The 18,176-nt window shown below is 46.0% G+C and overlaps 1 protein-coding gene across 1 annotated transcript in view; it reads right to left on the bottom strand.

The window, feature by feature from the left end:
* TACR1 (tachykinin receptor 1) overlaps positions 1–18,176 on the bottom strand; it is a 150,901-nt gene that overhangs the window by 22,599 nt on the left and 110,126 nt on the right. The gene's annotated exons all lie outside the window — the stretch shown is intronic.

Below are 18,176 nucleotides of genomic sequence, written 5' to 3'. Positions count from 1 at the left end.
TACTATTACAGTTCTAGCTACAGCTATTAGGAAAGAGAAAGAAATATAAATTAGAAAAGACGTCAAACTGTCAGTGTTTGTGGATAACATGATTTATACAGAGAAAGCCCCAAGGACTCCACCGCAGAGCTGTTAGAACTAATAAAAGCAACAAAACTGCGTAATACAAATTTTGTCAATGTACAAAATTAGTAGTGAATCACCATAATAGTGAATCATTTGAAAAACAAATCAAGCAAGTAATTCCACTAATAGCTACTTTAAAAAAAAGAATCCTGGGAATAAATTCAAGCAAAAAAGTGAATTATTTCTCCAATGAAAATCATAAATCACAGATGAAAGAGAATGAAGACACAAAGAAACGGATAGAAAGAATTGGAATCATTGGGATGTGCACATGACTCAAAGTGACCTGTGCGTTCAGTGATGTCTCTATTAAAATCATGACATCTTTCACAGAATCAGAAAAACAAACTACTAAAATATGCATGGAATCATGAAAGACCTTGAATAACCAAATTCATCTCAAGCAAAAACAGCAAAGCTGAAGTTATTATACTACTGGACTTTACAATATATTACAAAGCTGCATATAATTAAAGTAATATATCATTGACATAACAACAGATCCATAAACCAGTGGAAGAGAGATACTAGAAGTAAACGTGCCAATAACTGGATTTTAAGAATATTCATTGGGGCCTGGTGCAGTGGCTCAGTGGCTAAATCCTTACCTTGCAACTGCCAGAATCCCATACAGGTGCTAGTTTGTGTCCCTGCTGCTCTGGTTACCATCTGGCTCCCTGCCTATGGCCTGGAGGGCAGTGGAGGATGGAACAGTTCCTTGGGACCCTGTGCTCACATGGGGGCCCTGGAGGAGGCTCCTGGCTTCATAGCAGTTCAGCTCTGGCTGCTGCAGTCAATAGGGGAGTGACTCAGCGGATGCAGAATTTTTCTGTCTCTCCCCCTCTCTGTAAATCCACCTTTCCCATTACAAAAAAAAAAAAAAAGGAATATACATTGGAGAAAGCATGGTCTTTCTAATAATTGTTCCTGGCAAAACTGAGTATACATTTGCAAAAGAATGAAACTAGACCCCACCTCTTACCATTTACAAAAATCAGTCAAAATGGATTGAAGACACAATTGTAAGGCTTGAAACATAAAGAGTATTAAAACAGGGAAAACATTTCAGGATACTGGAATAGACAACAATTTTCTGGATGAGATCTCACACACAGGAAATGAAAGCAGAAATAGGCCTATGGGATTTCATCCAAATAAAGAGACTTTGCACAGCAAAAGGAAACAATCGACAGAATAAAGAGAAAAACCTAGAGATTGGGAGAAGATATTTTCAAACTCTACATCTTAAAAAGGATTAATACCCTACATGTACAGAGAACTCAACAAAAAACCAACAAAACCACTCAGAAAATTGATTAAAAATGAGCAATAGAGTCTGGCGCAGTAGCCTACTAGCTAAAGTCTTCTCTTTGCATGCATTAGGATCCCATATGCTGCCAGTTCTAATCCCAGTGGCCCTGCTTCCCATCCAGCTCCCTGCCTGTGGCCTGGGAAAGCAGTCGAGGACGGCCCAAAGCCTTGGGACCCTGCACCTGTGTGGGAGATCTGGAAGAAGTTCCTGGCTCCTGGCTTTAGATTGGCTCAGCTCTAGGCATTGTGGCCACTTGGGGAGTGAATTGGAGGATGGAAGATCTTCCTCTCTGTCTCTCCTCCTCTCTGTATGTCTGCCTTTCCAATGGAAATAAATAAAACTTTTTTTTTTTTAATGAAAAATAGATCAACAGATACTTCTCAAAGGAAGCCAAACAAATGGCTATCAGGTCCATGAAAAAAAGTTCAAGTTCACTAATTACTAGAGAAATGCAAGTGAAAACCAAAATGAGATAGCGTCTCACGCTAGTAAACCTGGTTATTATCCAAAAGATAGATGTTAACAAGCACTGGGGAGGATGTAGAGCAAAGGGGCTTAGTCCAGCCATTGTGGAGAAGCGCAGTGCTGCCTTTAGAACCTAAACACAGAACTTCCTGCAGCAGGTTGACAATATCCGGGAAACAGGAACAACTGTAGTGTTCATTCTAGCTGATAACACGGATAAAGAAAATGTGGCATGTATAGCCAGTGGGCTATTAGCCATGAAAGGGATGAAATCTTGGGTCTGCAGCAGTACAGATGGAACTGGAGACCACTGCGTCGAAATAAGTACAGAAAGACAAATATCACATGTTCCCAATCACATGTAGAATTTTAAAAGATAGGTGATCTCACAAAAGTTTTAAAAAACGAGTGTGGATTGCAGAGGCTGGGGAAGGAATGGGATGGAAGAACTGGGCTGGAAGGAATGGGGAAGACTGATGGAGAGGAACCAGGTGACAGCTAGATAGGAGTAAGATGTTCTAGGTTTCTGTTGTTCAGCAGGGTAAAGACAGATGGTAGTAATTTATTGTGTATTTCCCCATAAAAACCTAGAAGATACAATTTTGGATGTTTCAAAGGTTAGATACTACATGTTTGCCTTAATTTAACTTGTATTTTTTTTATCCTGTCATTGATACTGTCTCAACACATGTTTCGAAAAATTGAACTTGCATTATTTTTAACATATTGTTTACTCAATACTATGTCAATCAATTCCATAACACTATATACTGTTGATGATGTTTTGTTGGGGCTTTTAACTGACCGGGATTTTACTCTGTTACCTTTGCCTTCAGACCAGGGAAGGCCTCCCCAAGAAGCCGCTGAAGTTATCAGGACAATAAGATGCTGGACCCAGTGCTGGGTGTGTGCTTGCAATGAAGGAATCTCAGCTGAACTTGAACTGTGGTTATGCACCATGGGGGGAGGGTTGTGGGAGGAGCGGGGGAAATCCAAGCACCTATGGAACTGTATCACATAATACAATGTTATTAACAATTAAAAAATAAAAACATATAAAAAATTTTGGATGTTTCTACTATAAATAAATGTTAAACATTTAAGATGTTTATCCCAATTTGACTTTACAGAATGTATTTGTGCAAAACACCACATAATATACTATAAGTATGTACATTTTTATGCCAACTCTTTAAGTAAAAAGTATTTCAAGGAAAAAAATAAAACAGCAGAGGGAAGGGGCTGAGTTACCAGCTCCATCAGAGGAAAGCAGTCCATGCTGGGCCCAGCTCCTGCCCATTCTGTGCTTTCATTCACTTGACAACTTCTACTGGGATGCCCTTCCTAGCCAGTCCCCAGTCCAAGCCCAGTGCTTCTCCAGCATCCAGCAGTGCTGCTGGGAGCCGCTCTGGGCCAGGCTGGTCTTGGGACTGACTCAGCACTAACTCCTTAGCACAGCAGTTAAAGTCCTAATTGTTGCTACCTAACTAGTACGCACACCACTGCGTGGAACAGAAGGGCTGCTCAGTCAGTGCCGTACCTCGTGCCCTGCCCTGCTGCATCTTCTCACACTGTCATCACCCTGGAAGAGAGAAGTGGGGACAGACACTCGGGCTTGTCAACTATGAGGTTACTCATGAACAATTTCAGAATCAGGATGGGGGCAAAGGCCAGATTGCCAGAAATAAAGGTTTGGGTGGGGTCAGGGGCCAGTGCAGAGAACAGGATGAATTTATGGGACAGCAGGAGTCAATGCTTTGTGAAGAGGAGGTAGGTAGTGATAATTTGGAAAGAGCAGGAAGAGGGATAAGGGCAGATGGGGATAGGGAGAGAAGGAAGCGATGGAGGGTCCGGTTCCAGGTTCTCAAGAAGTTGAGGCCATGAATCACTTGCCCAGGCAAGGGATATGGGGCAGGGTTGGAGAACAGCAATAGGAGGCAGCTGATGGCATCAGAAGAGCTGAAGAATGCCCAAGTAGCATGAATTGATTTGGCCATTACTAGCATGAGTTTTTGCCTTTTGCAAGCATTCCTTGGTGATCCAGGAGAGAGAGGGGAGGAAATACAAGGAAAATATAAAGCAGGAAAGCTGAGGTTGGGGAATAAACCATGGGTGGCTCGGATACTTTAGTGAACACATTGATGCAGTTGCCCTTGATTTAGCATCAAATGCGGTACAGAAACATCACACATTACCCTGCTTAAGGCCCACCCAACTGCATTGATGTGGCGTTTCAACAGCTACATTTTTGCAATTACATGTGAACTTCAGGGAGGTTCCCAGACTCACACAGAGCTGGACCATGGATTTGAGCTGGGTCCCAGATTCTTTAGTTCCTTTTCCATTCGGCTACTTTGCCTTTATATTGTGGAAATTGTGTCATGAGGGACCAGACTAGGGGAGGAGGCGAAGCTTGGTAAGGTGAGGAAACTTTTCAGTGCTCACTCCCATAAAGTTCTTCCTCACTGGGGATGACTGCCTTTCACGGAGCCCCTCCTGGTTCCCCAATCACACATTCTGCTGAGATTATCTGTGAAAACAGAACCCAGGAGTACCCACTCCCATCCAGAGGAGCAATGGGAAGGTGAGTAGAGCGGGGGAAGTGTTGCTTTTTTTCTTTCCTGTATGACAAAGTCAAGGGATCCAGGACAGGAGTTAAGTCTCAAGAAGGAAGGAGATTAGGGAGGGGCCTGCCCCAGGACGCCCATTCTTCCCTGTGACTCTTTAACAGGACCCCTTGCCATGGACCTCTAGTGTGCAAGCCCAAATTCATAACCTGAAACCTTAACCCTCAGTGTGGTGGGGTTGGGCATGGGGTCCTGGGGACATGATTGGCTCATGAGAGGGGGGGTTCTTGAGCCAGTTTCAGGGTCATGGTGTCACTTGCTTCTGCTCTGTTATGTGAAGACATAGCAAGGAAGCATCATCCCTCTGTAAACCGGAAGGAAGATGCTCATTGCAGACTGAATTAGCTGGCATGTTCGTTGTCTGGGGCTCCCCAGGCTGCAGAAGTGTAAGCAATAAAAAAATGACTGTGCTTCAAGCCTCTTAGTCGCCATTTTATTTGAACAATTCAACAGCTGTACTGAGCCTGAGGAAGACAATCCCTGCTCCAGTCTCCAGAGTGCTGCAAAAAATCTTGTTTTGTTGCCATCTTGATAATTTCTCTCTCTCTCTCTCTCTCTCTCTCACACACACACACACACACATACACACACACACAGAGGCAGTGTGCTGAATCCAGAGGGACATCAAATGTTAACGCATTTGCTGCCTTCCATCTCCACGGGATTTGTTCTGATTCAGAATGTGTGAAAAAAAAAAATCACCACGGGACAGCTTGGGAAATACCTTTTCTGGGTCTAACCACTGCAACCATTGCTGAGACAGGGCCTGGGACCCTGAATTCCAACAAGTGCCCCGATGGTTTCGAGGCAGCTGCCCAGTCTCTGTGTGAAGAAAGCACTGTTCCAAGAACAAACCCAAATTCATGGGTATAAACAATTTAAGTCCCAGTGACGTCTGGTGTAGGGCATGCCTCCAAACTCCTGCAAGACAGACCCAACAGTGACCTTTGTTGTGTTTGGGAAGAAGTGGGCCTCTCGCATACACAGGTGTTGCCAGGAAGGCTGGCTGGATGGTTGCTAAAGGGTTCCCCTGCAGGACACTGACCTTGTTTGGTGTTTTCCAGTTGGGGGTTGGCCCCAGGCTGCAAGTCCAGAAACCTCAATTGGCATTAGGCATACTGTTTGCAGCATGAGCATGTTGGCCATGCTTTCAGCAGACTGACTTGTGAAGTGTTTCAGGTAACAAATATGACTGTTTGTGAACTGGGTGCTGGTATGGCCAGACTGCGAGACTGCAGAGGGTGTTAGCAGCTTTGACATCAGGAAGTCTGGATGACTGATTCCAGAACTTTCTGGGGTCCAGCTTTGAGCACCTGCAAGACATGTGCACCTCGGCCAACAGTCAGTATCTCTGTGTTGGGAGGATGGATGTACCTACCCACAAGGGGACACAGCTACTCTTCCCAGCACCCATACACATGGTATTCTGAAGAGGGTTTAGACAACTTCAAGACCTTTTGTTTTGCCCAAATCCCAAATCCTCATGGTAATGGTTCCTAGACTTATGCATTCCATAGAAAATCTTAAAAACTAGTATAGTGCTTCCCCTCCACAACTTCCCATGTAAGAATATTAAAAACAAAACAAAAACAGGTTAAGCAAAAACTAAAGTAAGTTAAACAAAGCCAAGCCAAACTAAACTAAGTCAAGCCAAAGAAACTGACAATTGTCATCAACACTATTTTCTGTAAAGAATATTCTAGTACCAGAAAAGAAGTAAGGACATAATAACATACAAAGACAGATCTTTCAATGGAAAATCTTGGCAAGTCGGATTTACAGAGAGAAGGAGAGACAGTGAGGAAGATCTTCTGTCCTCCAATTCACTCCCCAAGTGGCCACAATGCCCAGAGCTGAGCCCAGCCAAAACCAAGAGCCAGGAGCTTCCTCCAGGTCTCCCATGCGGGTGCAGGGTCGCAAGGCTTTGTGTCATCCTCGACTGCTTTCCCAGGCCACAGGCAGGGAGCTGGATGGGAAGCGGGGCCACCGGGATTAGAACTGGTGCCCATAAGGGATCCCAGTGCATGCAAGGCAAGGACTTCAGCTGCTAGGCTACTGTGCCAGTCTTTAGTGAAAAATCTTACTAGGTTGAAAGAGAAAGCTCCCACTACTCCCAGGTGTAGGACTGGGTGATTGGATTCCAGCCACTGGGGTCCATGTTCCTCTTACATAATCGGAGTCCAGCCTCACCTCCTAGGCCCTCCTTCTGCGGCACGTTAGCCTTCCCCTCCCTTTCCTAGTCATGGTCTGATGTTAAGACTACTTCCCATCCTGTGTGTGGATGCTCCCACGGAGCTTCTCAGAGGGTGACTTTGTCTCCTAGAGAAAGAGAATAAAAGGTCGATGGTGCTAACTGGCTGCTTCTGGTCCCCAGGGTGTAAAGTTGTAGCTATGGTTACTGGCTTGAGTCTTCTTACCAAATAGGACCACAGTGAAGAGAAAGAGAAAGTAAGAGGGGCTAAAGAATGAAGACCCAGTGTGTGCTCACAGGTGGGGCTGTGTCCTGAGCTTTCCCTGCCTGGGTCTGCTCAAAATGGGGTGGTGGTGGCAGGCCCCTGGTGAGGGGAAACTGATGCCAGCTCTTCCAGCTGAGTAGTCAGAGAGGAGGGCGTCAGCCGGTCTTCCCTTGGTGGACCCTCACTCGCTTTCTGCCATGGAATTGGGCCCTAGGCTGCTTCCTTTCCCACAGCCTCACATAGGCCAAGATTCTCAAAACGTGATGGAAGGGCCATTGCTACCAGGCAGGGTAAAGCATTTCTCTCATGTGTTTGCAGGCTACACTCGCCTTGGCTTCACAGGCATGGGATTAGTCTGCCACGCAACACACTGGCCCCTTGAGACTTGAACCTGAAGGCACTAGTACCTACTTTCCCAGAAGTAAATACCAAGGCATTAGTACCTCTACCCTCTCTCTTTCCACCACTCTTCCCTACTGGCTCCAAAAGGAGGTTTCTGGAATTATACAGCAGGCATCTGAGATAAATTATCCCCACCAGAATTTGTATTAATAATCAGGTTGGGGCCCGGCGTGGTGGCACAGTGGTTAAGGTCCTCGCCCTTGCATGCCTGGGATCCCATATGGGCGCCAGTTCTATCCCCGCAGCCCCGCTTCCCTTCCAGCTCCCTGCCTGTGGCCCGGGAAAGCAGTCAAGGACGGCCCAAAGCCTTGGGACCCTGCACCCGCGTGGGAGACCCGGAAGAGGCTCCTGGCTTTGGATCGGCATAGCATTGGCCCGTTGCGCTCACTTGGGGAGTGAATCATTGGACGGAAGATCTTCCTCTCTGTCTCTCCTCTCTGTATATCCGCCTTTCCAATAAAAAAATAATAAAAATAAATCTTTAAAAAAAAATCAGGTTGTTTTTGTTTTGCCACTTTACATAATACTTTTACCAGTGCAGAGGAAATGTCTAAATACTTTTACATGGGGTGCCTCTGCACCTGTGAGCCCTTGCTGATGCTTGCCCAGCTCAGGATGACACGCTCATCAGCAGCCCGAAAAAAAAAAAAGCCACTGACATGAATGTGGGCTGGTGCTGTCACAACTTGTCACAGAGGACCAAAAACTGACAATGAGGGCTGCTGCTGTCTCCATGCCCTGGAACTCCAGCCTCTAGCAAGAGCCATGTTAAACCTTCTTCCAGCTCCGCCCAGCAGGCGCTCCCCGGGGAGTCTGGCCCTGTGTGGAAGGGGCAGCTCAGATTTCTTGCCTGGGTCACAGGGCTCCACAGCTGCATCTCTTAGGCCCTGGAGCCTGTGTCATTTTTGAGATGTCTTATTGAGATGTCAGATTTCTCTAGCCTGGGGAAAGAGGGATTTGGGGAGAAATAACCGCTGAGGAATGCCACTGACATTCAACAAAATGTGATCTAGATTTTTCTTTGAAAGGGAGAGGTAAACTTCTTTCACTCGCCTGTGCCCATGAGGGACAGCCCCTGAGAGCAGTTTTGTTTTTTTGCAGATGACATGGTGACAAGCTGCCTTGTACCATGCACAGGCCAGTCCCATGCTGGGGTTTGGGATGTGGTGGGGTGGATTAGGGCTGAAGGATATCTGTGCGTGCAGGATACAGAAGTGACTAGTTAATTTTAGTTCCCCTGTGATTTTCCTGCTTTCAAAACTGGAAGTTTAGCATCCAGCGAAGGTGCTGCATCTCAGGCCAGCTGGGACACTTGGTCAGCCCAGTAGTGGAGCTAGAATCTACTCTTCAGCCTACCTTCCTCCCAAATGTTTGATGGGGCTGATGGTCCACTATTTAAGAACCACTTCTCTGACTCAAGGAATTGTCCCATATTAAAATGTGGACACCCTGACGCAGGGTGATCAGCAACACCACAGCAGCTGGCGAGCTGTGCTCAGGCCACATGGTCATCAGCCCTGCTTAAAACAATCTTCTTCCTTGAAGAAAGAAATCTGAGCCACAAGACAGAATCTTACATTTGCTAGTGAGAAGAGAGATAAAGAAGTCTGACAATACCAAATATCACGGAGGACATGGAACAGTAGGAGCTTCGATTCACTGCCGATGGATGTGTAAATCATTGTAACCACTTTAAAAAACAATGGCTGAATAGGCATTGTTTTATGAAATTTAACATGTGCAAACCATTTGATTTCACTTTAAGATAGATGCCCTACAGAAACTTTTGTAAATTCAGCCTCAAGAATCCTATTCAAGAATATTCACAGCCGGGGCCAATGTTGTGGCTTAGCATGTTAAGCCGATGCCTCTGATGCCTGCATTCCATATGGACAATGATTCAAGACATAGCTGCTCTACATCCCATCCAGCTCCCTGGTGATGTCCCTGGGAAAGCAGTGGGAGATAGTCAAGGATTTGAGCCCTTGCCACCCATGTGGAAGACCTGGATGAAGCTTCTGGCTCCTACCTTTGGTCTGCCTCAGCCCCAGCTATAGCAGCTTCTTGGGGGGAAGAAGGGGATGAAGCAGCAGTGGAAAACCTCTCTCCCTCAGTCTCTTCCTCTGTCTGCAACTCTGTGTTTCAAACAAAATAAATCCATCTTTAAGAGCAAAAAAGAATGTTTGTAGTAACAAAGAACTGGAAACTATTCATTTGGTAATGAGTAAGTGAATGGGTAATAATGATGTAATTATTTATACATGGACTAATATACAATAGTTCAAGCTACTGAGCCAGTTATACATAATAGGATGTATTAATCTTAGAAACAAAATGTTGAAAAATATTTAAACAAATCATGGAAAACTAGGCATGGAGCCAGTATGGTGGCATATCAGTTACTCCTCCACCTGTGGTGCCAGCATTCCATATAGGTGCTAGTTCATGTTCTGACTACTCCACTTCTGATGTAGCCCCCTGGGAATGGCACAGAAAAGCAGTGGAGGATGGCCCAAGGGCTTGGGCCCCTACTCCCACGTGGGAGACACAAAAGAAGCTCCTGGCTCCAAGTATCAGACCAGCCCAGCTCTGGTCATCGTGGCCATTTAGGGAGTGAACCAGTATATGGAAGATCTCTCTCTTTCTGTCTCTCCCTCCCTCTTTAATTCTGACTTTCAAGTAAAATAAATAAATCTTTTTAAAAAAACTGTAGGCAATAGGATGTCATTTCTATAAGGGCCAAAAAATCAAGAAAAATTAAACCATCTGTAGTTAGGAGTACATAAAAACATCTATTATTTAACAATGCAGTCATTTACAATATGAGTAATAGGATTATGGTTCAAGCTACTTTGGCATCCTGTTACTTAGGTATCTGTACATACATAATATGTTAGAAAATAAGAAGAAAGAAATAAAAACATCAGTAATTCCAGTAAATGTAAACAGACTAAATTTACGGGTTAAAAGTCAGGGTTGGGCTTGGCACAGTAACCTAGCGGCTAAAGTCCTCGCCTTGCACATGCCAGGATCCCATATGGGCACCGGTTCTAATCCCGGCGGCCCCAGTTCCCATTCAGCTCCCTTCCTGTGCTGTGGCCTGGGAAAGCAGTCCAAGATGTCCCAAAGCCTTGGGACCCTGCACCCACGTGGGAGACCTGGAGGAGGCTCCTGGCTCCTGGCTTCAGATGAGCTCAGCTCCAGCCATTGCAGTCACTTGGAGAGTGAATTATCAGATGGAAGATCTTCCTCTCTGTCTCTCCTTCTCCCTGTATATCTGACTTTTCCGTAAAAATAAATAAATCTTAAAAAAAAAAGTCAGGGTTGATAAGATTACATTTAAATGACAACAAATCCAGCTAAATATTGAAACACATAAAATACAAAGACAGAAAAAGTTAAAGTACAGAAGAAGACATTTCAATATAGATATATCTCTGCTAACTTCCTATTGACATTAAGACAAAACTTAGGATTATCTAATATTCTAATGCCCAACATCAGAAATCAAAGAGAATTTCTACCAAAACTCCACGGAGCCACAAATTGTTTGGATCTATATCACATAGCTTCATCAGATAGAGCAAAATGGGATTACCAGCAGAAACTGATAAACTCACAGCCATGGTGGGGGATTTTAACAGCAGTTGAGTGACAGTTGAGTCTGCCTTTACTGTTTTATCCCTCCTGACTTCCTACGTGACCTGAGCAAATCTCTTTGTTTTGTTGGACTTTTGTTTCTCATACCTGAAGGGAAGGGCCTGGACCAGTGGGTTAAGATCCTGTGAGACACCTGCCCTCCCACGGCCGTCAGTGACCGGATAACAGAGGCAGCCGATGCCCTTCCCGCTGGATGTCACAGTAGAGTTGATCACCCGCTGTTTTCCACAGCAGTGCCATCCCTCACATCCCCTGTCCTATCACAGGACACTTTACCCACACTGAAGAAATGTGACAGATGGACCGCATGGCTTGGAGACCCAGTGTCTTAGAATTGAGTGTGTATCCGGATGGCCTCTCCAAGTCAATGAGGGGGTGACAGAGTGAGGAGTCAGTGGAGGGCGACTCCTGTGGGAGACTGGCTTTAACTCACAACACACATCCCTGGGAACATGGATGGAGACAGCCACGAGAGCCGGCAGTACAGCTTCCCCACGGGGCAGTTCCAGGTGTAATATAATGGGGCGAATCGGACAGTGTTGGTGGGGACCGGGAGGCAGGAGCTTGGGGATGTTTTTCTGGTGCAACATCAGACAAGCTGCTGTTTGCCTCTGCATCTCTAAAGTAGTGGATTGATTTCTAACCTCTGAAGCACCCCAGCTCTTACAGATCCTGGAACTCTATCTCTTCCATTAATTGACATTTTTATTTTTTTCAACACGAAAGGGAAAGTGAAGCAACACCAAGTACCTGCTAGGTTTAACCACACTTCTATCATTATTTTTAATATTACAGATAAGAATGGAGGCTTTGACAGGGAGCACTTGGAACAATGATAAGATTGGGTCTCTTAACACCAGAGTATTATTTTGACTATAGCCAACTCACTCCCATGGCCAGCACATTGTCACAATGTGACTACTGTTAATTTTTGTCCCCAAGGGAAGAAGCTGTTTCTAAATGGTTTATACAGGCACTCCTTGGTGCCATGGCTGAGATGTCACCTGGGATGACTGCATTCCATTTTGGAGTGCCTGGGTTCGAGTCCTGGATCTGCTTCCAATTCAGATTCCAGCTGATGCACACACTGGGAGGCATCAGATAACGGCTCAGGTAGTTGTATCTTGCAGGGGAGACCCAGATTGAGTTCCAGGTTATTTGTTGTTAGCCAGGCCCAGTTCCAGCTGTTGTAGGCATTTGAGGAAGGAACCAGTAGATTATAACTCTTTCAAATAAAAAAAAAAAACAAAAGTAAAAAATGAAAAATCCACAAACAGCTTGGTTTCACCTGGTTCATATTAATTTTGTCTCTGGAAGCTCCTTTCCCCACTCTGTTCAATGGGATGCCCTTGTTGCTCTGAAGAAGACCAAACTGCTTTTCCACCTAACGGCTTCTGGTCTCCCTGTAGAGGGAGTCATTTCCATCCATCTTCTAAGAGTACTTTTCAGGGGGATAGCCTGGTTGTTGGAACCTTCTGAAAAACTGTTCTCATGGTGGCCTGTGGAGTTATCTGAGGGGAAGAAGGATGTCAGGAGAAGCAATCATGTGTCCTAAGCAGTTCTCTCACCTTGGGCAGGTTCCTGCAGCCCAAGGCACAGAGAAGTTGCCGGAAGCTGGCTCTGCAGTAATTACACCGCTCCCCTCTGCGGATCTGAGCCCTGGAGGAAGCAGTGGCTCTTGCAAAAGGTTGTTACATATCTATTACTTATACTTCAGGATATTAACATTGGGACACGGCTAATTCTTCCTGAAATTAGAGATCGAAATGCAATTAGAACTTTCTAATTAAGCTGGCATAAATATTTATGAGTATGATGTATATTTCAAATGGCTGCAATGCAGAGGATCTCTTCAAAATGTGATGAGGGTGAAAACCATGGTGCTTAGTCACTGCCTCTGGTGAAGAGGAACCCCGGCTTGCTGAGCTCACAGAGCACGTGAATGCACACCCACTTTCTCCCACATAACCAGCACCCGGCCCTACATGTAGGCCCAGAAAGAAGTATTCTTGGGGATTCTTAGTAGGCACACACCACTAGTCCTTCGTGCCAGATGTTAGGTTTTATAGTTTTTCTAACTCAGAAAATTTGGAAACATACTGAACTGTCCATCATACAAGCACATTGTTAGTTCTTCAAGAAGCTGATATGGGATCTGCAGCCAGCACTTGGTTTTGGGTGGCACTTAACTGTAGGGTATAGGAGACCTGAGCTTTGTTCCTGCCTCTTCAATTTACTAATCCTGTGAGTTTGAATAAGTGCTTGATCCTTTAATACCTCCAGATAGACAAGTAAAGGTGCTCCCTACCTCTGAGAGCTGTTTTGGGGATACACAGAAGTTACCCATGTGAAATTACTTGGAAATATTAAAAAAAAGAACAATGTACCCAAGCGTTATTGCTGCAATCATTACTTATTAACCTATTCGCCAATATGTGACATACATGGAATATTTTCTCTACCTGAACTAGGAGAGGTGGGAGGAAGGAAGTCATAGACAGGGAAGGACCAGATAAAGAAACATCAGTCAGCAGGAGTCAGGGAGAGAGAATTCATCAAGCCAGTGAGGAAACCACCATAATTCCAGGCTTTATGGCAGCTTGCTTTAGAGAACAATGGATGCGTCAATCAGCACCTCAGACCTTGGTCCAGCATACCACAGGTGCTAGGAGGAATACAAAAGAAGAGCCAGGCTTGCTCTGGGGGGAATGAGAATTAAGCAGTGAAATATGATGTAAATTAGGAAGCAGGATCAGACTGTACAGTAATTAGGCTGATACTGGGTACACAGGAAGCATTTCAGTGCTGCCCATCCACACTGCTTACATCTGCAACAGTAAGAGTTAGGTGTACTGTTCAGGCTCCCCGTCCCTTCTCCTGCGATGGAGGAGCCCACCAGGCCCTTCAGTAGCCAGGATCTCCCCCACAGAATGAGAGGTGTGTGGGGTCAAACGACTTGGCTGGGGTCTCCTGCACCTCCCTCACCCTGCTGCACTCAGGACCCTGGAATTCCCCAGAGCCTCTTCCTGTTGGCTCAGCCTCCCCCAGGGTGAAGGATACTGTTCTCTGGACCTAAGGAGTGGCTTAGAGTGACCAAATGGGAAAAGACCAAGGGCATTGGGGTGCAGCAGACATGGGAAGAGGTGGTAAGAAAAATGGGTTAGGCTGCCAAGCTAGGGCTATATGTACTGTCCTACCAGGCCATGGTCCCTCAGAGAACTCCCCGGAGTCCAGGGTCCCAGCCTGGTCTTTGGGTCCGTGAGTAGGTACACTTTTCAAGCTAAGAAGTTAGAGTTTTAATTCAGGTTGGTTTTAGACGCGCTCTGTGTGCTTTGCTGGGCTTCGGGCTAGCAGGGCTGCCTGCTCCGGTCATTGAAGAAGAGAGAGGCTGATCACAGAGCAGCTGTGTCCCCTGGGGCAGTGAAGCACTGCAAGGAGCAGAGAAGCTTGTGGACAGCAGCCCTGGAGGAAGCCGTGACTCCTCATTTACATGCCAGGTTACTGCCCATCTAACTTGCATTTCAGGATATTAAGACAGGGAGGAAATCAGTTGCTTCAGAAACTGAAATGCAGACAAGTCCCCCAGAAGGTGAGATCTGACTTTTGCCTTGAACTCTGTGTCTAGATTGGAAAAGAACTGCAAGGCCTGTGGCCAATGGAGCAAAGTCCTGGAGGCGATGATCACACTGTGGGTGACCTGGCTGCACTCAGACACTATCTCGAGTCCCCTCGTAGCTAACTTCCTGTACTACCTTCACTGAAGTCCATGGCCTCCTTGTGGCCTTCTTACATCTCTTCATTCCCTAAACTCAGCTTTCCTATTCTGCTCACTTCCAGAATTCTTAGCCACACAATCAACATATATGAGCATGTTTAGGTTCTCTACTCGGCACTACCTAGTTTAGAACCTGTCAACCTAATAGATGCAGGAATGCTTGGTGTCCTGCTGGAGACTGAGAGCCCTCTGGTGACAGAGAGCACTGCTCTGACAAGTCTGAGCTGTTTAAGTCAGGGAGAGAGAGAAAATAGGGGAGGAACAGGAGAAATTACTTAGCTTCTTGAACATTCCCATCTAAGTTCCTTCTTAAAACAGAGCTTGGGAGAACGTGGGTGCCCCCGGGAACCGGGGGCCAAGCGCAAAGCTGGGCATGTCATGTCTAGACTTTCAAACAAAGCTTCTTGTTTTATCTTCGTACTTCATGTAGATTTTATATTCTACTTGATACATTCTTGTATCTGGTAAAACAAGGTTTTAAATATTTTATCACAGAGTAAAACTGACTCTCCTACAGGATTTAGCATGCCGATTTTTGAGAGTGAATTGTTCTCAGGGCTAAGCATAGCACTTGGCACACAGAGGATGCGTGATGAATGTTTGCTGCGTAAGTGGAGAGCTCACACTGGGGAGTGTCACACGTGCAGGACGTGGCACTGTGTTCCCAACAGGACGTATCCCTGAGTAGCTGGAGCAGCTGGAGCTTAGGAAGCTTTCCCCATGGGCCACACTGCGGGGGAAGGCAGGTCAGAGCATTGGCAGTGGAGGGAGGGATAGATACCGGAGTTGCCTCAAAGGAGGAATAAACCAGGCTAAAGAACTGGTTGCATTTGGGAGCCTAAATAAAGATGACAGTCCAATGTGGGGAAGTTTTGAGAGGGAGGGATTATGTCATTATTCAGCCTTGACATTTGAGCTTGTGATCATAGTGGCAGATTCAGATACTCTTGGGTTCTCTTGCCCAGACAGAAAGTGCTTTGAAAGTCATTGTCAGTATATACACAAAATGGAAAATTCTCAGGCCATAACTGTGGTACAGCAAGTTAAGCCATTGTTTTCAATGCCGGCATCCTCTATAGACAATGGCTCCAGTCGTGACCAGCTCCCTGCTACAGTGCTTGCCTAAGTCCTTAGGGTGCTGCACCCACATGAGAGACCTGTACGAAGCTCCTGGCTCTGACATGCTCCAATTCTGGCTGCTGGAGCCATTTGGGAAATGAATCAGGGAATGGAAGACCTCTGTCCCTCCCTAACTCTGTTTCGAACAAATAACTTTAAAAAAATTTTTAATGTGACATTCCTCATTCTGGCATATAGCACCAACACTGCTTGGGATCCATCTTGGCTAAAATAGTAACCACGGGGCACTGGGATCAGTTGAGCCTTGAACGGTGGTTGAATTGAGTTGTGTGACAAGTATAAAATATATGCTGAACTTTGACAATAGTACACACCTATAGACTATAAAACATGCCATTAATATTTGCATATGGATTTTATAATACTGCGGGTTATTGTGTGTAACTGTAGGATACTGTAGGTTCAACTGTATGCTTTTAACATGTATCTCACAAATTCCTTTTTAGAACATGGGGCTACCAGACAATTAAAAATCCCACCTGTGCCTTGCATTTATAGTTTGTGTGCGGCTAGTGGACTAGGATGGCCTGCTTCTAGATCTGGAAGAGCACGCTCGAAGCTCCTCCTGAGGACCACTGGGAACAAGCCCCCAGACTTTCCTCTGCAAAACAGTTTCTGTCTCAGGGGTGTTGGGGAGGCATTGTTAACTGACGCTTGCAAAGAACAGTTATTACACACCACACACATTTGGCAGAGTGTGCTGTTGACAAGTGTGAAGTTAAGTGGATAGCTGAAACCCTTCCCTAAAGAGGACTCGTCCATGCCCAACCACTTCAAAGGGAAACCTGTGATTAAACACTCTTTTGTGCGAGTCAGCACTGTTCCAGCTGGAGCTCCAGGTTTGTCACTCTCTCTCTCCAATCCTTGTTATTTTAAGCATTAACAATTGGACTTCTGGTCACCTCCTTGGCATTCCTAATTCTCCCTTATTGATGCCAGATCTTTTCAGCAGGAGGGGTTCTGGCCACTTGGAGGAACTGAGACAATTCTGATGTTGTTACTTGAATATCTGAGGCACTTCAACACGTTTGGGAGTTTAGGCGCCGTTTGTGGTATGGTGTGCGGCACTGGAGTAGCACGGGGAACTAAGCACTGATGAGACAGCCCCCAGCAGCAAGAATTCTGGAATTGTGTTAGAATCCTAACGAAACCCCTGCGGTGGAGTAAAGTGCCCCCACCCCCAAGTCCTTGTTACTGTAGCTGATCTCTGCCTTGCAGCTTGGTGCTGCAGTGGAAGCCCAACCTACGTAGTTGATTAGGGTGATTAGGGTCAAGGGCTGCAGGAAGGTGGGTGAGATTACCATTTCCACATTCTCTTTTTTTCTTCCTGTATCTGGGGGAAGAGGGGAGACATGGAGAGAAGCCAAACACGGCCTCCCAAATACCTCTGCACCCAGGGATGGAGGGCAGCCACCTAACACCAACTCAGGGTCCCCAATGTGGGCGTTCTGTAAGGGTTTTGCTCATGAGGTTTTGATAGTTGAACAGTTCAGAATTACTGCTGATCTCGCCACTCCAAGCATGATGAAAGCTCTCCAGAATCCACTGGTTGATACAGTCCACCTTAGAGTCTCCGTTTTCCCAGTTATTCACTACCAACACTTGGCTGCCAACCAACCCACTTTGTAACAGATGGGTAGATAATTTCCAACCCTTTAATGGCAAAAGAGGTGCCTTGCCTGCCTGCCCTACCTGCCCCTTTCTGTGGCCACCCGAGAGACTCTTAACCCCTATGTTCTGTTCCAGTTGCCTCAGTGGAGAATGAGACTCTCTCAATTTGCCAATTAATTTCAATTCCACCATACCTAGGGCTGCCTGAGTCAAAGCTGGGAGATGTGAACTCCAAACCAGGTGACCCACATGGGCGGCAGGGATCCCACCATTTGCACCATTGTTGCTGCCTCCCAGGATCTACATTAGCAGGAAGCAGGAGCCAGAGCTGCGACCTGAACCCAGGCACTCATAACTGCCAGATCAGACACCTACCCTTGCCCCTGGGTCTTGTCCTCATCGAGGTCCTGCTGCTCTGATCCCATAGCTTTCCATGGAGTCAGCATTCTTTCCCTCCAGTTTGCCTCCCCTCCCACCTCCTTCCCACATTGCCACCTCACTGGTTCTCACAGCTCAGCTCTTGGGGGCATCTTTCTTGGAAGCTGCAGTCCTTTGATTTGCTCTGCTGGTGGCCAAGGGTTTCCTTTCCAAGTGCTTGCTTA

The sequence above is a fragment of the Ochotona curzoniae genome, unplaced genomic scaffold (genome assembly GCF_017591425.1).
Source record: "Ochotona curzoniae isolate NIBS_2020 unplaced genomic scaffold, NIBS_Ocur_1.0 contig_883, whole genome shotgun sequence".
In the NCBI taxonomy this organism is placed as follows: Eukaryota; Metazoa; Chordata; class Mammalia; order Lagomorpha; family Ochotonidae; genus Ochotona; species Ochotona curzoniae.
This window is presented reverse-complemented; position numbering and strand designations above follow the sequence as displayed.